Genomic DNA, 22890 nt, shown 5'->3' on the forward strand with positions numbered 1-22890 from the left:
TTATCTGCTTTCAAAATGTCAAAGTTTTCTATGTTTTTTTTTTTTTTTTTTTTTTTGGGGGGGGGGGGTTTCTACACAGTAAATATAAAACACAGACATCAACTGAGCTTATTACTTGGTGGCAATCCAAAACGCATGTCTGCTCCTTTCACAAAATGTGCTTTTCATGGTGTTATGAAGTAAAATTCTCTACAACATCATCAATATTTAGCACCTTCCTCTGTTTGCAATTGCCAAACAGAAGCAGGAATCTACAAAGATTTGTTCATGTGCTCCTTTGCCTTTAGAGGGAGAGGGAGCTCTTGGAGAATAGGCATTCACACTGTGAACATCCACAAACAGATTCCAATTATAGATCTGGGCTGTGTCCGTCTCAATCTACTTTCCCTCTGATCATGCTAGTCTGGAGTGCATACAATTTTTTCCTTAGCAAAACAAACACGGGACAGATTCAAATTCTTTACCGAGCAGGAGAGAGGGAGACGGTTTGAAATATTGTCAGAATGTTCTTGCTGGGAGAACTTGCCAGCAAAGTAGGGGGAACGGGAGCAGTGAAGATGCAGCTTCAAAGTGAATAACTGCTTGAAAGTAACATATATTTTCTCTGATGAATCCCAAGCTTTAAAATGTGTAATCTGAGAGAGTGATGTTGGAGACTTTGATGTTAATAAAATGCTTGCAAGGCTATGCAGTTCTGGTATATATATGTATATATATAGATATATTTCTAGAGTGTGCTTGGGACAAAATTAGACAAACACGGGACGTCGGTTTTTATCCGCCGAGCAGCATGGGACTGCTCGGGTGAGTTGATCCTGTCCGGGTGCTTGGTCAGAGGGTCAGAGGGTCCGGTGTTGTTGCATGGCTCCGAGGTGTCTGTTTTATTGTGCAGTTTTTGAAGGGAAGCGATGTGCGTAGCTTGCAGTGTGTTCTCTCGTCATGCAGGGGTGCACCTGTGGATTTGCAGCATCTGCGTTTTGGGGCATGTGTTTGATGTTCTGCTGCTGGCAGAACATCCTATGGGGATGTCCTAATATGAATATGAATTCCCCCATAGTTGACCCTATGGAGGAATTCATATTAGGACACTGGGAGGTCCCAAGAGTTTAAAGTTTAAGCGTAGAGCGTATAGGGAGTGTGAGTGGTTGTGGTCGTCCATTTTGGTGTGTGTTTACATTGGGTGAGTGGGTGTGAATTTCTGTGCATGGGTATGAAGGTGGGATTCATGTGATTGGATCTGTGTACCTATTTACCTGTCAGGTTGGGTCATATGCTGCCCCCTGTCACACTCTACACTGGGCTGTGGTTGCTACTAAATAATCTGGTATTAATTTGTGTCGTGTTCTTTTCAGTAATGTAACTCTTATCACACATGTTGTCGCTATGATTTCTCAGTTTATTTTTGTTTTATTTTGTCTTTCCCTTTCTGAAGGTTTAGAAGCAGACTTATCAGGTGTCCACTTATTTTCTCTCTATGGTCCTTTTTGTCCTATTTTCTTATCTTCATTCTTTTCTTTCATTCATTTCCCACCTTTCTCCCTTTCTTTTCCATTTCAATATTCATAACATTTTAAAGAAATCCAAAGCAAATTACAAATAACTAGAATTAACCATAAAGTTATGGTGTAAATATTATTTTTTACTCATTTTACATGTACAGTCTTTGGGCTCCTTGTCAGGTGTGTTGAAAGTTACCTGTTGAAGGTGTATCCTGGATTCTCGCTTCTAAACAACTCTTGCAGCCTTTTTGGCACCCAAAGTACCCATGGGGGTACATAGACAAAAATCTGCAGGAAAAAAATACATTCTGTCAAATAAATGAAGTATGGGTAAGGCTAAGCACTAACCATGATATGCTGAAGGGTGAGGACATCAGGAAAGACCCCAGATTTGGGTGTCACTCTGTAACACAAAGGAAGAAAGTAGTTACAGCTCAAAATGCAAGGATTTATATGACAATTGACAATTTGTCAAGTGAGGAGATTGAAGTCAGACAAGTTGTAGCTTAGAGACCCAACAAGGTCCACTGCATCCAGGAAATTGAAATCACACTGTGGTGAGCCCCATCTTATAATTCACAGCTGTCCTGAATGTATTCAAATTCAAAAAAGAAAAAGATCTGGCCACATTCAAGTAAGGTTGTGAAACTACATGATATTTAAGTGAAATCAGTTTTAAAAATATTGTTAGAAATACTCATATCAATTATATATTAGTGACTATATATATTCTGCCCCCAAGCCAGTACAAAACTTGATGCAGCAGCAGTTTATGTCTGTGTGTCTGCATCTTTTGCTTATGGAAAAAAAAAAAAGAACGTAGTTAGTCATGGTAGGAACTCAGAACTACAGAAAAAGATGAAAGAGGGAAACGATAAGCTCGCAGCTTTGAGTTGACTTCCAAACCAGTCTGTGTTTATGCTGACGGGTAGTCCGATACATAATGTTGCAAATTTGGACTCGCTCTCGAGAGTCCGACGGTCTGTAGCGGGAGCATCGAACTGAAGTCTGTGTGAAAGTTTGATCGAAGCGTGAAAAATCAGATGCAAGCGGTGTGTTTTGGGCCTCAGAAATTTGTTGGGTTACAGTTTTTGTGGTCGAGGTCAGCAGTTTAAAACAAAGTTTTTAGATGTGTTGAGTGTAGATTTAATGCAATATGATTTGGCATTAGCACCTTTGTGTTTGACATGTATGCCTTGTTTATCGTAAGGTGAAAGTATGAATCTTTAGTCATATGCAACATAAGATAACTGTGCTAAAGATAATGAGCTTATTTTTCTTTTACTTATTTTTAACTTGACAAACTAAGAAATTGTATTTACAACATATTTCCTCTGCAAATAATTGTTTTTACAGTGTATCTTAATGTATGTGTTGAGACAAACTTTATGCTATAAACTTAAAGTTATAGCATAAACTTTAATTTCAGCAGAACTTCCTGTAAAGGTCCCACTATTCAAGCAAATGAAGAGGCAGGAATAAAACTCATTTTACTTCAGAAAAGAGAAAATTACAGGACACTTTCGTTAATAGGCCAAAAAAAAGATGATCAAAAAACAGCCAAATCAGCATCTGACTTAATTGGCATTGTACTGTCCTTCAAGTCCTGCATGGTGGAAAATCAGTTCCTTGAAACAAAAACAACAACAACAACAAAAAAACCCTTCTTAGCAGAAACAACCTCTGGCAGCATGTATGTATGTATATGAAAATTAAGGCTTCATTTTATGGGGTATAAAACATAGATATGGCATTCTTTATGACATGCCTTAAGGAGCTGATTTGGACTGTTGCACTTCTGTATGAGTAGCTGAGAGACTGGAGGTAGATGATGTCAAACCCAGCAATCCCCTGGATCAGTTACGGGCTGTGGGCTCATCTGGGTATAATGAAACGGAGACTATCAATCTGTTGAAATGGCCTCTGGCTCAGCTGGGCATTGGTATGTTGAGGTTGGAGACAAACATGCACAGGCTGGAAATCCTCTCGGTGTTTTGTTGATCATGGACACAGTAAGAAAGTGGGTAAACCATAGGGCCAAAAAGTTGCATGATTTTTGTATATCGGTGGGAAACAGAACAGCCAATAAAATTGACGGTAGTCTATATCTTGACCTTCATGCTCCATCTATCGTGCAGAGACATTAATGTTGCGTGATTATTCCCTAGCAAAACATTGAACAATCCGTAAATTTTACTCGCATTGAAAAAAGCTATTTTCACATGGGACATCTTGCTACATGTAATATCAAGAACGTTGCATAATCATTTTCCTGTGAGTGCATATTTAAGATAAAAAAAAATAAAAAAAACACCTCAAGAAGGAATTAACTACTCCAATTTGCCATCACTAATTGTAATTCAGATTTCAGAGCTAAAAGAAATATCAATCAAAAGTATTAGTGAGATATTTTTTGTTGTTGTTTTGTTGATCTGAAATATTTAAGTTGAAAGAAGGAGAAACCCATTGGTAGATAAATACTTTTTCATCGCCCGTACGTAGGTCTTTCAAATCTTACGTGAATAATTATACACTTCATTTTTTTAAAATTAAAATTTGCAAAGATTTTGTTGTATTTGTACACAATAAGTAACATCAAAAGTACACTTTTTAAGAATAGTCAGTGGTGAAGTGGGTGCATGTGAGGGAGGTATGGTACAGCAAATGCAGGTGCAAAACAGATCCACTGTTAACATAATAAAGTCAAACAGCACCTGCTTAGGAGTGGTGATGTTACTCACTGAACGTGCCACATCTTCATATTCCTTCACCTGTTGTGTTTAAAGTAAATGTTCGCTGAAACGCTTTGTTTGCTTCTCCGGCCCCTCGTCTCTTATTATAAAACGCCAAACTTCATCCTTTCTGGTTCTCCTTCTCACTGGTTGACAGCTAGACTTTTCATGCTTCATAGCACTTCCCACTCTCAAGCTATTTCTTCCATAGCCTAACCTAATATTGACGGAAATAGGAAATGCAAAGCTGTGGTAAACATTCAAATGTCTGACATGCCCATTTCCAATTTCACAGATACAGGCCTAGGAGTTATTACTGCAAAACAAACCACAGTGCCGCCATAAACGAAAGAGAAAACCGCGATACTGCTTTGCTTCCTCTGCGAGGCCTTCCAAACTTGTACATTCTGGGAAAAAAAAAAATTGTTTGTGTGGTAAGAGCTGCAGCAAAAGATGGAGTGAATCTATGCTTTTTGCCATAACATATTATTGTACCACTTAATGTAACGCATCTGCAGGGAGTTTAAAAATTATAGTAATAATTGCTGTTTATGGGGGGCAGTGTTTATCTTTAAGGCTTATCCCAGCTGGGCTCAACCTCCAACCTCACAATAATTTCCAGCGGTTTTGCCCCTGTGGTACTTGCAGGCCTTGAAGGGGTCAGAAAACTATGTCAATGTGTCTTTCAGTATAATTCTATTAAGCACAGGTTCAAGCTCCAAATTAAAATGCAAATTACCTCTATAATAAAAGCGAGAGAGCACAGGCAAAGATAAGGTACAACCTTCCATTTTATGGCTGGCTCTTGAGGACTACAAACCTCTTTTAACGTGAAAATTAACTCAGTTTTGGAGAACAAAGTGCGTCAGTATCTTTACAGTATATATTCTGTCACTCATTCAAAGGGAATGAATTAGATGGCCTGTTAAAAACACGTGTTCACACATATCTGGTACTCACTGCTTGTCCTTTATGGTTTTTGTGTCACAATTAACCCTTTCCTCTCAGTCATGAACTTTTTCAGCTACATGTGAAGTTTAATGGTTAAGACGAAACAAGACAACGTTTTGACCACGAGAAGATTGTCATCTTTGCAGGTGATTTCTTGTATGTGTTTCTGCTGTGTACGTAAGAAGTTTGAACAGATTCAGAAGTGGGGGTTATACGTGTTTTTTTCATTTTGGCAGAATTTTGTTTACTTTCCCAATTTTAACATCCTTTGCACAGCTGTATCTTGTCCTATTTTGCACCCTGTGGTTTACACCGTTTGACCTCTGTACCTTTTTGATACACGTTACCAAGTATATCAGATGTCTACATCAAAGATAAAAGCTTGATCTCTTGCTGGTGTGTTATCACTGTGCAATTCTGCAGAGAAGTACAGCTGTAGGTGGCTGTACTTCTTATCAATCCCAGAGCAGAGGCAAAAGGAAGCATTATAATCATACTGGAAAACGGACCAGCCTGTGTCTCTCAGGCTCTGGACAACAACGCCGAAATGCCTCTTTATATGGTTGAACCAATACTTTAATATTTCTCAAAAGAAATATTACAACTAGTGCTCTTTTGTAATCCAGCTATAATTATAGAGTGCCTTATAAGACAGTCGGTGACACTGAGAGCTAATGGCTTCTTGTAATAATATTGACCTTTTATTTATGTATTTATTATTATTATTATTGACAATGCTGTTCTGATCGATGCAGGTCAACACAAATCCACTAACGAAAGCAACAAAAGAGCACGTATTTCATTGGGCGCAAACTTTCACAAATGCTGTCTTTGGCTATCTCAAAGTCAGCATTACCTGAATACCTTCAAACCGAAACACAAAACAGCCCTGCACATTGTCCGATCTGATATATACGGAATGGTTAAAACAAGCAGAGCTCCTTTGAAGCATCTGAGTGGTTTAAAGGTGAATGTATTCTGCTTTATAAATGAACATCTGTTGGAGTAAAAGGCTCTTTGTTTGTAGAAGCAATATCTTATCTCAGTGGTAAACACCGCATACTGGGTAATGCTTGTACTCTGAAGTGTGTCAGCTTATGGGGTCATGTGTGCTCGCAAATGCTGTGTGTCCCAGGCTGTGGGAGAAGAAAGTGGAACCAACACAAGCACATGTTTATCTAGTTAACCTTAAAACATGTTTTAAGTATATATCCTGCACTTTAATACACTGCTAATCAAAATGTTGTTGTATTTTACATTAAAACTAAGCCATTTTGGGTTCTCAGCTTACTTGTTTAGCTCGATATACCCATGTTAGTTAGCTTGCTACGTGAATTATATCAAATTAAGCTGTTGTTATATCTTCCCCTGTAGGTTTGTGTTACAAACAGTGACCCGCCACATTTCTTTTAAACGTTTTCGTACCTTGAACCTTTGGTAGCAGTTAGCAAATCCTAGAATCAAGCTGAGATGCTTTCGTTTTGTGGGCAAACATTTTCCTTCATTATTTTTTTTAATAAGGAGGTAAAATACTGAGACTGAGATGTGTAGTTTGACACTAATATCTTTCCATACACTTTTCTTTTTAAACTTTGGACCAGAAGTCATTAACATGGCCCAAACTGGTAGATTTAGAAGGAGACATAGCGTCTTTCCAAAATCCCGATTTTGTGCCAGATCTTAAACTTTCTCATCAACAATTTTTATAGTTCATGGTCACAATAAAATATACAAAGCTGTTCAAAAGCTAATAACAATTTTACTATAGTATTACATGTGAACTCTGAAATGGATGTAACGGCTTTCACTTGAGTCTCACCAAAATGTTCCATCTGTCACTTGCATTGTAAAAGCTCCTATTTTCATGTTCTTTGTAAAAATGAAGTCCAGTTTGTGCACTTTGATTGAGAACACTGTGTTTCTTGGCCAAGTTTTAAAGATGGTTGATTGAGGCTTGGAAAGCTATTTTCTATCGGAAATGGTTTGCATGTTCTTGGAAATAGGAGGAAATTAGAGAAACATACAGTTTTATGGACTTTTTTGCAATTAGGGAAATGTGCTGCCCATCACTGTTCCACCCATATCCTCTTTAAACAAAAAAACAAAAAAAGAACTGCTCTCCTCTGTGGTGCTAACCTGAGCACCATGTGACCTTGTGTTCGTAATTCGAACCCGCAGCACGACAGTGTGGCGGCGCTGCTTCCTCACCAGGTTCTGGTATCACGTAAGTGTCTGTGCAGACACTGAGGGTGAGCCAAAAATTAATCGGCGCGATTAATTACAAGAGCCATATGGTCAGCTGTGCCTCTCTGCCATTTCCAGTTAGACTGCTTGGGAGTTGCAGGGAGGCCTGCTGACATTTGCACAAAGTCCCTGAATGAAACGTAAGCGAGAGAGAGACGGAGCACTACATTTTCTCTCCGTAACACACACAAACTTTTAAAAACCGGTTCTACATAATATACTACATGCATCACCACATATAGCATGCATCATGGTTATTCATAAGTATTTAATATTGTATACAGCCAAGAGGAGACAGCCTAGACTTCAGAGCAAGTTTTTTTTTTTTTTTTTTTTTTTTTTACGATATGGATAGAAAAAGTTCAGTTTAATATTTTAACCACAGAGAATATTCAAGGTCTTATTTAATCAAAATGACTGGTGACCGCATAAAGTTAAAAATCATATAGCAGAGCAGATGGCACCAATGCACGTCTCAGAAATTAAATGGTTACCGTCTCACCTGCCGCAGGCTGTGTGAGTCATGGTAAACATTGGTTACATGGTGAGTGTACTGTACATACACAAGCCGTATTAATCATGCATACATTCCCGATGGGTGTGGATGGATTTTTCAGCTGAACTTCACATCTTCCTGCTGATAAACACGCTGCTTGGCCGAAGGGTAGCATGGCAGAAACTCTGAATAATCACATAAACTCTGGAGTCTTTCCACTGGAAGCAGGCATACAGCTACTAATACTTGTTTACTGAGCTGTGCAACTCTAACGCTATCATTACAATATAGCTTTAACATTTATAGAAGCATATCTGATTTTACTGGAGCCAAATCAATAGAAAAATTAACAAACAATGTATTTGAATCAATTTATGAGAAGGAGCCATTACAGAACAACACATGAAAAACAAAGCTGCACTTGTGTTTTTTGTTATGCAGCCATTTGTGGAATAAACTTTAACAATATTCAAGCCTCACTTAGACAAGAAAAATAACATCCAAGTCAGATTTAGTCAAGAGAAAAGGCATTTTTTTACTTCTGTCATGATAACTTCAATCTACCACCACAAATATAAAACAGCTTTATCACCAAGATTTATGTCAAGTGTCAAGAGCACACATTTAATAAAAAGGTTCAGATGTTAGTTCTCTTACAAACTTCTTATTTACCATATTAAGTGTTAATTTGTGATTTTTTTTTTTATTTTTTTTTTAACAGTATAATAAGTCAGAGATCACTTATAATGAGACTGAACTCATTTGTCGCACCGGTTCAAAGATCGTCTGTCACCTGCCTTCTAGGTGTAGTTGTTGAAGCATGATCTGGTTATGATAATTATATGATAATTAGTCTAATTTACAGTGTAATCTGAAACTACAATTTGTCAGACAACCTATATTTGCGGACATTAAAAAAAAAAAAAAAAAAAAAAAGTTTTTTGGGGGGGGGACTGGAAAGGAATAAGCAAAATCCTAATATAAAAAGAGGATTTCCTGTGCCCACAGAGTGACAGCAGTACTAAATTTGAACCAAAGTTTGAGCTTGTTTAACTTTTGAAAAATGTTCCTTTCATTTCCTAAGGGATGTTGAACACAAAAGGCCCCCAGGAAGAGAATTAACATTTTCCACAGTTCATTGAGCTCATTTAAAGGACTCAAAAGATGCAAGTGACTCATTTTCATACAACGCAGCACAGCTGACGCCGAGCACTGTCCAACATCCGACCCTAAAACTGCACTTGTGCTGTTTTTCTTAAACACATTAAAAAAATGGCTTTATTTATGTCATTCAGAAATAATTTATGGCACATTTAATGCATTCTATTCATTTAATGCATATCCCTGACATTCACACAGCCAACGAGGCCTGAAGAGGAAATGTTGCATATAGTCGATTTTGACACATCAGCATAAGGACAGAAGCAGCCAGGAATAAAACCTCTGACCTTCTAAGGCAAGGCCACTGAAAGAGGATTCTTATCAATTACACCTATTTTACCATGACAAGACAATAAATTATCATACAGTGTTTCTTAAACCAAGCACATTTTCATATCATCTTTTGGAAACAAAAGTAATTCTTTTGACATTTAGAATAATTGTCAGAATGACTGCTCCTGGTTCAAGCAGTCGGAATAAAAACATTTCTCAAAAATATGTTTACAATGTCAAACAAAGAATCAAAAAGTGCAGTGACAGTTTTCAGCTGATTAAAAGGCAAAAGCTTTGTTTAATTCTCCACAAAGTTGAAGCTGGTGTGTGTGTGTGATTTACAACATATTTGGGGGCATTTTGCATCGTCTTGGGATATTGCCAACAAACCAATCCCATGAAAAGTTATTTCCTCACAAGACTATTTATTTAGTCAAGGCTAGAGTAGTTTAACTGGATGGCTTTCATTTCACGCTTCATACTCTCAATGTGATTAATAAGTAAAATGCTGTAGACGAGAGAGAAAGGCCATCATTCAATCCTATCATCCCGGTACGCCAGGAGCACCGACTATCCTGAGGCATTCGGAGCTCTTGTCAATCACTGCTCAGAAAATCAAGCCCATTTGCATCTCCTCTGACGAGTCCTCAGCAGGTCCGACTACTTCCAGTGCTAGCCGGAGTAAGATAGGAGATATTGTCGGCTATCAAAAGTGTTTCGCCGGCGCAGCAAAATGGCAAGCATACAATTAGCTTCAGCGTTTGTAATTTTTACCCTTTTGTGGAAAGATGAGGATGAATAAATTTGATTTGAGAGAGCCAAATTAGTCAATTGACTTGTTAATAAGACGCTGGTTCCCCAGCGAGCTAATTTAGGTGGAGGATTTTAAAGTTATTGTTTAACCTTTTGAGTTGTGGAGCAAGGATGTCCCTCTGAAATACGACATTAAAAATATGACATTGTGATGAGCTAATATTTTAACAATATTTTACTTTGTGTGTTTCTGACTTTAAAGAAGAACTCAAAGGTAAATATAGAAAGGGGGTGGAGAGGGATATCAACTAATCAATTAATCAAAAAAGAGATGCGCAAAAATATAAACAGATAAATACTGGTATATGTGATAAACGATGAATAATGATACAATTAAATGGATAAAATAACGATTGCTAAAATTGCTAATAGCAAAAAAGTCAATGAAACAAATATTTAGCAATCAACTATAAATGAGAACTAAATTGAGTATGTATTTTTATATAGATTTTAAATTCTGATAAAGGTATCTACCGTATTACATGCAATCTTGTGTGCAGGACTCACTGGCAAACATGATAATAATCATTCTGCCAAAGAAACAGCACTTAGTCTCTTTATAAAATGTTGCTAAGTTAGGCCAGAAGGGCTGTTGATCATTTTCCTTTTTTATCATCCAGAGTCCTGTGTCCTATCTCATGCTCTCCTTTCTTCAACGGGTTTGCTATTGGCTTTGAGTCTTGTTATTTTGTTGAAAGACTTAAACATCCTTGTACTTCCAAAAGTTTAAGCTGTCCTGCAGTTGAACAAGGTTTTCGGGGCTTTTGCGGGGGGAGAAAACATCAGGCTCAGGGCAGAAACGATCAGCTAACATGCACAACAGAGGGGATGAGGGGCTTTTCCATGACCTCATCTTTTTATTTGCAGTTGACCCGTCGGGAGTGATTCTTGTTGCAAGAATACTTCCTGTAATGGGAAAAGCCCCAATGCATTCAATACAACTGCCTGATATGGAAAACATCATGCGAGTTTTCTTTTTTTTTTCTTTTTTTTTTTTGTTTAAATGAATATCGTTACATACTTTACCTTTAGGTAACATTGGATAAAGAAGTTTCCTTGTGAACGCGTGTCAAATAGTACTTCATGAAACTGTTGCAAAGGTGCTGGGGTTTGTGATCTTCCTGGCTCCTGTCGCTGCAGATGAGAGTGGAGCCATGTGGCGCAGCTTGTGACAAAGCAAGGCGCTGATGAAGGAAACAGCAGGGACCGCACACTCTACGTCCCATCTCCATGGTGCAACATATTAAAGTCTCATTTACTGACAAAAGACATTCAGCCCCGCTGTTAGTCACACCAGCGCTACAACAAGCGGTGGCAAAATGAGAGATGGCCCCTCTTTGTCTCAGTCACCGTCAGGCATATTTGTTCTCTGCTTTCAGCTTTCCAGTGACTTAAAAACAAAAGCTGTTAAGGTAAGCTTGAAGGCAAAATATGACAAAATTCACGGTGAAACATTTCCAATTAGCAGCAGGGAGGATGTTATGTACTGCTGAGCTCTTTGATTGTTTTTTTTTTTTTTTTAATAGGGTTCACAACCAGGAAATGTACATTTGCACCTTGCAGTTTTGTTCCTGTGCTGATAAGAGTCTCTCTTTTCCATTTCAAACAGGAATTAGAAAGTGAGTCCTTCTACTAGAGGCACCAAAATTCCTGCATTGTACTAAGTGATGTATAAGCCGCGGATAAGGATGAGAAATGCGACTGTTAAATAGGTGGATTTTGACATGGAAGCACTTTAATCTGCTGCTACTCCTGTTGTAAGCAGACGTGACAAAGGCAGCTTTGTCAAAAGAAGAAGGGTTATTTTGTGCCGCTTTCTCTTAAATGCCTTTTTCTAAATGCTCAGTTATTTATCTGGCCATAAAGTTGCTAGAATATAAAAGAGCACTAATGTACTGTTAAAATGTCATTATCTTTTATGTGACATCAATTTGGTTCCTGCCTAAATAGAAACACACATATGCCACAACATGCTACTTTACACAATGCCAGATCAAATATCATTGTCTGTGTGACATTTTAGTCCAGTGCCCAGGTCCAGACCCAACCAAATGTGATGGTGGGCAAAAGCGATAAGAAGAATAGAGTGAGGAGATAATGATCCCAAACAGGATGTGATGTCTTTACACTTTTCCAGCCACTTGGTTACTGTTGGTTACTGCACATACCAATGTGCCATTTTAGTAGCATTTTGTACATCCTGTATCTGTAGATGTGGTAAACCGTGGCCTCCATTGTTCTTGTGTTGAGTCCCTACCCATTCAATCATTATTACTGGCCTCTGCGCTTCTCTTTCATTCCTCTGTAGTTATTTGTAGGACTTCTAAGTATCAGCCAACTGTCTCAGTTTTCCAGTGGTTTATACCATGTGGGGGATTATCTTGCCACGATGGTCAGAATTGTCAAGTACTTGTCTTAAAATGACTGGAAAAAAATAAATAAATAAAAATTGAACGTGGCTCAAACACTTTGGAAAAAAAAAAAAAAAAGGCCAAGAGGAAGCCTGTACAAGTGCTGTGTTAGACGACTTTGATAGATGTCAAAATTTTTAATAAAAGTGATTAAGAGATGAATAGTTAAGATTTCCGTCTGCAGTAAACTCTGTGTTATACGAATGGAGCAAAAGGGACAGTTTAAAACATTAGAAAGGTTGCAAGAACAAGGCTTGATGCAAAGTTTCAACTATTTATACAGACAAAACTGAGACCTTAATCGTTCATCAGCTTCTTTAACCCTTCCACATGGAAGGTCTTTGTCAACGAGGCCTCCGAATCTGCAAACAAGTGCAACACAAGAGTTTACAAAGTGCTGTCGTGAGCCTTAAGTTTCCCACAACATGAGCACAAACATAGCCTTTGTTAAACAAGTGTTTCTGTAAGATAAAGTGGAACAATAGCGAGTTCAACAATAACAGTCGCTGGTGTTCCCTTGTTGTGCAAAATTGCAGTTTCTGCTTAATTAGGACAGAAACATGAAGGAGCAGTTAAAGAGGGGTTTGGGGAGGGGGGGATCCTAGAAAAACTAAGCAGCAAAAATCCAGATTTATAGGGCTAAATCAGTCTGACTAGTGAGCAAATGCTGATTGCATTTTAAAACAAGTTGATGAAAACAAAATGCCCACTTGGGGGGGTGGGCGGGGAATAAAACAAAATAAGACATTTGTTTTTTTATGGCGTGATTTGCTGCATATTAGGGAACTAATGTGGTTAGTTATAAAATATAAAATGCGCATATTTACATTGCTTCAGTTTGTAAAACCTTAGTCTTTGAAGGATTTCAGGCTGGTTCTGTGCTGTTGCCTTGTTCTCCTTGTTTACCGTCTTCACAACATCTTTAGGTGACAAACCGAAATAGACACAGTGAGAAGTGCTGCAAAAAGAGGCATCCCCGTCCAGGGAACGAAAAGCCTCCACTTTAGATGCACTTATGCCGATGATCTGTGATATCTTGAAGACACTGTAACCCTGAAGGCTTTTTTCAACTGAGTAAGACCTGACCGAGACGTCGGGTCTGAAAAGATATGCATGACAAATGGCGATCAGACTGATTTATTTAATGAATAATGTAACAGGTTTTGTGTTCTAAAAGCTGTGGAGTCACTAATTTTTTTTTCTGCTTATTTAACATTCTTCAGGATTAAAGGAGTCTAGGTAAAGTTAAACGTAAATCTGGTGCTGTTACAATATGTGCGTTGTAATTCTTACAGTTGACACTAAGAATTATAGTTTATTTTTCATTTACAAATAGTTATAATTTCATAGCCACCGCACTCTTTTGACAGCTGAATTGTAATTTGTTCTTTCTTAACCCAGAATGTGCCTTAGTATTGACTTGGTCCTATAAATATGCATTTCATTAAAAATAAGCAGTTTAACGAAAATACACAATGTAGGGAGGAGAATAAATTATTGGTGCCCAAGCCCAGTCCTCACCAGCTACTCTCCTTTCACTTTTAGCTTTATCTCTGCCAGAATGAAATGAGGAGGAATTGTTTCATCAGCCTTCATCAGCCTGTCAGCCCTGCAGAGCGCCGCTAACAAGCTATTCATTTGATTCAGGTGAGTTGAAGAAGGGACGTATGGAAAAGATGCGGGGTAATGACCTCCGAGAACTGGTCTGGGACCAAAATGTGGAAAATCAAAACACCGGTTTCATGTTTCATTGTGTCCATGCTAGCCACACTTTTTTTTTTTTTTCTTAAACAGTGACATCATAGGTCCGTTCCTCTCTCTATAACCTGTACGTGGCTCTCTCTCTCACAAATAAACATGGCACCATTTGGTCTTGTTCAGTGTTTCCTGCTTCATTCAGTGCGTTCACATGCTCCGTGTCGTCATGAGGACGCACATTAACACTTAATCGTTTGCAAAAAAATTACTTAAGTAAATGGCTACAAAAAAGCCCACCGATCCAGCTAGAAAAGAAAAAGTTTTCACTATTTGTATCCTCCGTGTTGGATTTATATCTATTCCAAACTGAGTTGGATGCACTGAATTCACTAATTAATGCAATACAGGTGAACAGGGGAGGCCAACATGCAAAGACACCAGTCAGATGGAAATATTTAAACCACAGTATAAAAAGCTCCAACCACCCGCGGCACACACTTGATCTGTCTGATCTTCACAGTGTTTTTATTCATCTGTACGGTATCCTCAGGGCAAAGATCTGACAAATACCATGTCGATTATTTGTTGTTTGCTGTAACGTTTCTTATTGCCAGCAGATTGCCAACCTTTCGGCTCTATGTGACTTTGTGGTGTCTTGTGTGACATCATCAATCTCGATGCACACGTTGTCAAAGTAGCAGTGTTTGTACTCCTTATAAAATCTTGGAGTAAAAAAAAAAAAAAAAAAAGATATCCAGTGTCTACCTATGTTTATGTTTTTGTTGCTAAACTACTAGTTAATGGAGAAAAAACCCAGCTGACTAGCTTTAACGTCTAGCATTTGAATTAGGTAATTAAACTTAAAGTAAGGATGAAAGGAAACGTAAATGTATTGAATAAATTTGCTGAATACACAGTCCACACACGAATAACTCGATGCAGCCTTGCTCTATGCATCACATCAAACAATTAAATTGGAGGGGGGAAAAAGTCTTCTTTTAGTTTCTGGGTGTCTAAGTGCCCAATTTGAAAATGTAGCAGGAGTCTCATCGGGGCTCACGGCCACTGCAGGGGCTTATTATATAATACCCGAGTACTTTACAGCGAGGCCTGAATAGTCTCTCAGTGGTGCTACCTTTATATAGATTGAATGTGATATTTTATGAGACTGGACCAGCAAGAAACAAATAAAACAAAGATTTATATGAAAGTAAATACCTTCAGTGCATGCAAAATATTTGAATTAAAAAAAAAAAAAAGCAATTTAATTCTTTATTGACATTTGTATTTAATGAAGTGCAAAGTGACGGCGTCCGGTTCTCTTCTGATGTTTAAAGATGGCTTCAGGTCAAGGTCACAGATAAAAGCCTCCTTTTCATTATTTCTCTTTATTGAGTGTTACTGCAGAATGGGGGGGGGGGTTAGATTGAAGCATCTTAGCCACAAGCACTCTCTTTCCTTTGTGCTTCCTTGAAAATGCACAGACACATAACCCGTACTCCTGAGCTCCTCACAGTCGACCGACAGAAGTCTGCAGGATGACAAATGAATACTGTCACTCGGCTAAACACCTGCCTGCACTTTTATTACAGTCATGTTCTGCGGTTCCATGTTTCACTTTGTTTACTGTCTGTGCGTGTGGGGTTGCAGGGCTCAGAATAGCGAGGAGCTTTTTCACTCTTAAGCAGAACGATAACTCAGGATTTTCACACACAGAGAGTAATTACGTACTGTATAATGCGCCCTCCAAATGGAAAACAACAAGCCATATTTAATGCATTCCTGATGTTTTAGTACTGTTACTGCAATAAGTGAAACACGTCTTGACCAGAGGAAGTGGCTAAGTGAACCTGCAACCCTTTGCCCTTCACGCTACCCTGTGTTACCCGTCTATGTGTGGGCCATTAGAAGAGCCGCTGAGGGACTGAGTGTCACTTTGCATTAGTGCAGCTGCCTTGTCCATCCTCTCCTTCCTGTCTGATAGGATACAGTCTTATATCATAACCTGCTGTGTCAAATTCTGAAATCACACGAGCCGCGCTGGGCATTATCGCTCCTGTCCTGATCCTAATCATGCTAATGCATCCCATTATGCAAAGGGCTGGAAACAATGTTGTGGTGAAAATATCGAGATCAGGTTCACGTATTGGGTTCTTTGGCAAATTTGCCGGATCAGCAGCCGCAGCACTGCCGATGTCCAACAATTAAGATGAGGAACAGTCTGATAAACTGGTAGAAAGAGTGCTAGTTCTCTCTCTTTTTGGGAAGATTCAGTGGTTAGCATTTTGACACAAAGTCCTTATATCCAGATAGAATGAGGAAACAGCAATGTAATAGTAATCTTCTTTTTTGTTTGTTTTATAAGTTGATGTAATATGAGTAGTAATCTTTCTTTTTTTTATTATTCAGAGGAAGAGGAATATCGTACCTGCTCTATGATGTATTCAAGATATGACTTCCTGGAGCTGAAGGATGAAATTAAGCAAGAATATATATTTTTGTCCATATACTTTGTCAACACCATATTCACTGCCATGTCTTCATCCATCTTATATAAACCCCACTAAAATACATTTAAGGTTATAAATTCAACCGCATGCATGAATAAGTCTTTGAGGTGTGTTTTCATTGATAGTGTTTTTTCTTTGCACAGTTGTTACTCCGGGTTCAGTGACTGGAACTGGAATTATGAAACCAGAACAATTTAGTTACAAGCTAGTTACGTCAGTAAGTATTATCTATATTTAGAATAGAATAGAATTAATTAAATGTGCAAAGGAACAGGAATCTTCTATCAGGACTGTCATGGATGCAAGATATTATTTCCTGGAGCTGAAGGACAAAATTAAGCAAGAATGGGCAAATGGGCAAGATAGCAATAGTGATGAAGAAATAGTGCTGGGACTCGATTAAAATTTTTATTCGCGTTACTTGCAGTGTGTGTAAGTAACTAATTGCAGTTAATCCCATGTTAACCAGACAAAATAAGCAACATTTTCAATTCAAAAACTCTTTGTGCCAATAAATGATTGGATGAATATAAGATCTTGACAAAAAATATAGTTATTGTTGTCGATCTGTCCCATCAATTTAGTGCAAAGTGCTCTTTACCAATTCGGCTCTCGAGTGTTTCAGAAACTCCTGATCATTCCTGTAGCATTTAGAAATGTGGACTGCGTACCGTGACGGAGTTGAGGACGTGTGTGTGCTTGCTGCAACGTGTTTTGAGACGGTATTTTTGCCCTGAATACCTTCAGTGGTGGGCCAACTCTCTCTTTTTGCACAAGTTGCACACAAGCTAAAATGAACTCGCTCTGGGCCAACAGAAGCGACACAGTCGTGTTTCAGGCGTACCAGATACGTGACTGAATTTTTATATATTTTTGGTACGACTAAATTTACCCATCTGTTAGTGACATGCTAATGTGATAACATACATAGAAGTTTCACACAAACAGCAAAATGCTAAGAACTTAACAAGTCACTTATTAAATTGAGCTATACTTTCATTACTTCTGTGTTTAGCAAAACCTAAACCTTTATAATCACGTCGTCTTGGTTACCGGAGCTAATGAACGGGTGATTTGTGATTACGTCATTGTTTAGCTTTCAGTCTAATTACCTTATCTGGGAATCTCTTTTTTTTTTTTGTTTTTGTTTTGCTTGAACTTTTAATGACAACAGGTGAAGCGTGGGAAACAGAAACTCCGGTGAATCTGACACACTCCGCAGCCTTTTCTGAAGTGCGTCTAAGTGATCATGTAATATGGGCGGGACATGTCTCGGCGGTGATTAGCTAGATTTTTCTTCTCTTTGAGGAGAAATTATTTAATTAGCTTGGCCTTTCCGAGGAGCTTAACCTTTTAAAATGTCAGGTGAGGAGGGTTTAAAATAAGTGTGCCTTATTCTCAGAGAATTCCCGTTTTGGGGGAAGGATGATGACCTATAGAAAGGAGGAGAAAAGAGCATCTGACAATGATGAATCTTATGACTGTGGGCAATTTGTTATAGGTTAGATATTCTACTGGAAATTCCTTTGTGAAGCAGCACACCCACGCTGCTAAACACGCCAATCAAGAGGAGTTGCTCCACCAACCACCTGCACGGACGTTTTAAGAACCCATGGACTCTGTCATAATAAGTTTATACCCAGCTGGATCTTTCTAAGCAAGTTTAAACAGGAATCTGGGTTAACTGAATGGACAGCAGAGAATAAAGTACAGCTTTCCCTTTCAGTGACAGGCCCATTTGTTTGATCTGTGACGGATCAACCCCCCCACCCCACCACCACCACCTTTCTTTTGTGGGTTTCCTCTCCCTTTGTTGTCACCACTTTAGCTGTCTTTACTAATCATCGCCTTTCATGTCAAATAAATGAGGTGTTTTATTGCCATTGTTGTCGTGGCTCCACCACTGGTCAGGATAAACGTAGAAAAAAAAAATACAGAGCATTCTTCAAGGACATGCCTACATGTAGAGCCAGCCCAGCTCAGCTGTAAAGGCTACTGTCAAAGTGGATTGGATCATCCGGATGACACATCCAGTGCACTTATCTCTGTAAGGAATGAAAAAAATAAAAATAAAAAGAAGATATGTGAAAATTTAATGACTCTAAGAGGAATGTGGTGTTCAGGAAAGGAGGAAAAAAATGTGACAAACTGGACTGTGTATAGAAATGTCACTATAACATGGGTTGTTAAAAATAAACCAAAAGAAATTGCTTTCAAAGTCTTATTTTGCCACGGCAATGGCTTCTTTAAGTTTCAGCTTCTCTTGTGTTTCTGGTTTAAAGTCACACTATGAGTTTAAAAAAAAAATAAATCTTCCAACAAATCACATCCTGGATATATGAGAATTCAGCTTTAATGTGTAGTGTTTTAATAAAAAAATACAAAAATCTTTTCATATTCCCTGGAGTCGCTTAGAAGAAAAAAATAGCATCTGCGCTTCTGCTACTAACCTCAGGAAATGAGTCATGCATCTCTTGCTTGACTCAATATCTGAATTATTCAATGTATGCAGAGAGGCCAATCCTGCGTCACAAAGAGATGGGGGCACTTTACAAATCAATCACAAAATTTGTCCCCTCCCCTTTTTTTTTTTTTTTTTTTTTTTTACTCGGGATGTCTTTATCTGCAAGAACTATGACAGCACCATCAGCTGACGCCAGTCGTAACCATTTTCTGTCCACCTATATAAAAAAAAAGTCCTTTTTTGAAATAATTGTGTTAAAGAAGTAGACACCATGTCACGTATTTGCAGCATGTCTTTGCAATAGCTCTTCGTTCTGTCATTTAGTTTTTTAAAAAAAACAAAAAAAACAGCTGCATTTTGAAATGCAAAGTCTAGAAACAATGCGAGCTCTGAGCAAGCACGGGAAAATATTTCATTCTGCAGTAAGTCGGGCTTCTTGGTTTTCAGAACCACACGTGCGCGGAGCTTTTAAAAGGAAATGTGATGCAAGGTAGTGAAAACGGGAAACTATGAGTACTTTGGAATGATTCTGTTGGAGTCGATTTAACAAAAGTGCTAAAACTTCCTGAGCTCTAACGCTTTAGACGTGTTGTCGTTTTCAGTATTCGGATTAGTTGCAGTGACTTTCAGAAGTATTCATACCCATTCAGTTTTCTTTTTTTCCATATTTCCTTTCACTACAATTACAAACTTACACGTATTTCAGTATGATTTTGGTTTGCTAGACCAAGTCAAAGTAGTGCACAATTTGTCAAGGTGAAGGAAAACATTGTATGGATTTCAGTTTGTTTTACAAACACCTTCAGTCTGATAACCCTGCATAAACTGTCATTGTCAGCAATCGCCTCCAGGGTGCACCTTGTTGTAATTTAATCTCACTTTTTAAATTCGGCTCTTCTTTGAAGGTTTAACAATTTTTTTTAGAAACCTTTAGTAAACAAACAGGATAATAAAGGGTCCTTTGGTAGCAGGTGCTATGGCAACTGCCTATGTGGCCTATGCCAAAAACTGGCACGGACTGAATATGTACCAAACAAATCCACATGAAAGAATAGTGTGTGTTTTTAAATGCCAATTTAATGAATGTGAAATGTTTAAGGTGTGTGGGCAAGACACTGCATTTTTTTTTTTTTTTTAGGAAGAATTTCAGTCATTTAGAAAATGCTGCTGTGTGCTTCTACAATTTGTTTCTCATAAAACACTTTAACCTTTCAGGACCTGGCCTGCAGCTGTAGCTCAGCCACTGCAGAGCCACACAGGGGTAGTTTTGAAGGCCTTTTTGCCCCACAGGTGATGTTTATAGGCCTTGCAGACATTCTAATTATAGCGGCACTCGTATGCCAAAGTGAGCGCTGCTTCTTATTTCCAATACCACCCACCACAGCCGCTGACAGCACACCACACGAAAACAGTCAAATGTGTCTCAAAATTGAGGGAATTTTATATTAAAATTCATATTTTCAGGGAGAGGAGGTGATTTTTAAAAAGCGCTTCAGGTTTTTTTTGTGTGTGTGTGTGTGTGTGTTTGTGTGTGCCCAGTTTTGGCACTTTTCTGAATCGTCGGTAAGAAATGCTGTATTTGAGTTACAGCTGGGTTATTTTTTTTTTTTTTATTCAGATGAAAAAAAAAGCTATATAATTTTGACCTTGTGTGCAGTGCATTGGCTTGATTACAGTTTCATCTGTCAAATGAGTGCCGAAGAAGAAGAAACTGACATCACATTGTATTACTAATCCAATTTCATATTGATTGACAGTGTGTGCTTCCACTAGTTCCCTGTATTATGGCCTCCTAAACTATTAAAGCACACAGAAGCATTATTTGCATTTTAAAAAAAATTGGACCATTTGCTTGGCAGTAATTAGCTTCGCTCCGCCGACTTTGGAAATTTAATTGCAGGTAAGGCAGAATCAGCTAACAATAGGATAAGGGAAGCATTGCAGTGTGTGTGTGTCTGTGTGTGTGTGGGATCAACAAACAGCGGAGGCTTCGGTGCAGACGAAGCAGCAGAATATTAACAAAAAATGTTCTGACCACTTTCCCCTCCTCCGCACCTCTCCCCTAGTCATTAAATGACATGCAATATTAATTATCTCAGTAAATTAATGTTTCATTAAATTTTTCCGTTTAATAGGTACAACATAGACCAGAGGATGTTTGCCATTTATCATGCGCTTCAAGCTTCAGTGGGTTGCTTCCTTAAAAAAAAAAGGCTTGACCTTGAATTCTGTGTTTATGGGTTCTTGTTTGTTGGAAACGGAAACGTGATTGAGCGCCATTAAGCTAATATCCTGTGCCTGAGAACATGTACGTCTGTTACTTAAAGATAAATATTTCAGTTGCTTTTATATTTTTGCCTGCGGTTATTATTGTGATTTGCATGCAGTCCTCATGCTCACTGTTTAGCCTACACAGAACCTCATTAAAGAGTTCTGTTAAAGTTCATCGGTTTGAATGATCTAATTTTCAACATTTACTCTTGGAATAAAAGCGATCAACAAATGTGATAGTTGAACTAATTCTTGTTCAGATTAGCAGACTTGTAGTAATGGGCAATTAGTGAAACATGTCACAGAAGGCACTTTTGTAGTTACTCAAAAATATCACAAACTATTACTGGCTATTTTCCAGTTTACCTCTCAATTAATCGTTCACAATAAATAGAAAAACCTGATTTCCTATTTGTTAGTTAAAGGAATCGAAGCTGTTGTCACCATTTCTGCTGCTGCTGAATAATTGTTTTTAGTTGTGAACTTTTTTTTTCCTTTGGCAGTGTAACCTGCCCAACCTTTGTCACTCTTTTTGAGTTTTGAACGGACTGGGTCATAGGAATCTGACCCAAATTAACAACATATTATGCTTTTTTTTCTACTTCTACACGCCATTCTGGTGCCTATTAGTATTCTATTTAACTTTAGGTTTTTCTTTCATTCTCTGCTTTGTGGAAAAATATACTTTACATCCTCCTTTAGGCTCACCCCCCCAGAGTAGGGCAGCTAAAACTGGACAACTTGTGTAAAGTTATAAATGTGACTAGTTCTTGTGCTGTTAATATGTGTTGACCTGACTATCCAGTCCTCAATGTTATTAATGTTCTCATTCTAGGAAGTGTCTCTCCTAGAATGAAAGACACTTCCTAGAAGTCGGCGGCTGCTTACCGTAGTTGCTAGACCTGTTGTGGCTCCATATTGGTCCATATATAAGGCGCATCGGATTATAAGGCGCACTGTCGGCTTTTGAGGAAATTGAAGGTTTTTAGGTGCGCCTTATAGTGCGGAAAATACGGTACGTAAAATCCCTCTGCTCATTGGCACCTTGTTAAATCCAGGAAACAATTTAAAACTCCCTCCTTTACATTTAAAGTTTCAAATAATCAAACTCCATCTCTTTTTTTACAGATCATATTTCATTTGCGCAAAGTAAGAACTTTGCTCTCAGATGACGGGTTTGCTGCTGGTTTCTAGAGTTTCTAAAAGGAGGCGCATCTTTTAGTTGTCAGGCTCCTCTCCCCTTGAACCAGCTCCCAGTTTTTGGCAGTGAGGCAGGCTTCTGTCTACTAGGCTTAAATTCATCCTTTTTGATGAAGTCTGTCCAAATTAAGCATGAATAAAGAGACCGAAAGTTAGACTTGATTAGC

General features: G+C 38.3%; 1 long non-coding RNA gene across 1 annotated transcript in view; it reads left to right on the top strand.

Moving 5' to 3' along the window:
• The window catches only part of LOC106947082 (uncharacterized), a 47946-nt gene extending 31064 nt beyond the window's left edge, over nt 1-16882 (top strand). The window contains exons 3-4 of the long non-coding RNA XR_001424902.1: nt 14126-14227; nt 16688-16882. This is a non-coding gene — a long non-coding RNA (uncharacterized LOC106947082). The remainder of the gene's footprint in view (nt 1-14125; nt 14228-16687) is intronic.
• The last annotated feature ends 6008 nt before the right edge of the window (nt 16883-22890 follow it).

The sequence above is a fragment of the Poecilia latipinna genome, unplaced genomic scaffold, assembly GCF_001443285.1.
Source record: "Poecilia latipinna isolate Pla-1442-1.1 unplaced genomic scaffold, P_latipinna-1.0 Scaffold222, whole genome shotgun sequence".
In the NCBI taxonomy this organism is placed as follows: domain Eukaryota; kingdom Metazoa; phylum Chordata; class Actinopteri; order Cyprinodontiformes; family Poeciliidae; genus Poecilia; species Poecilia latipinna.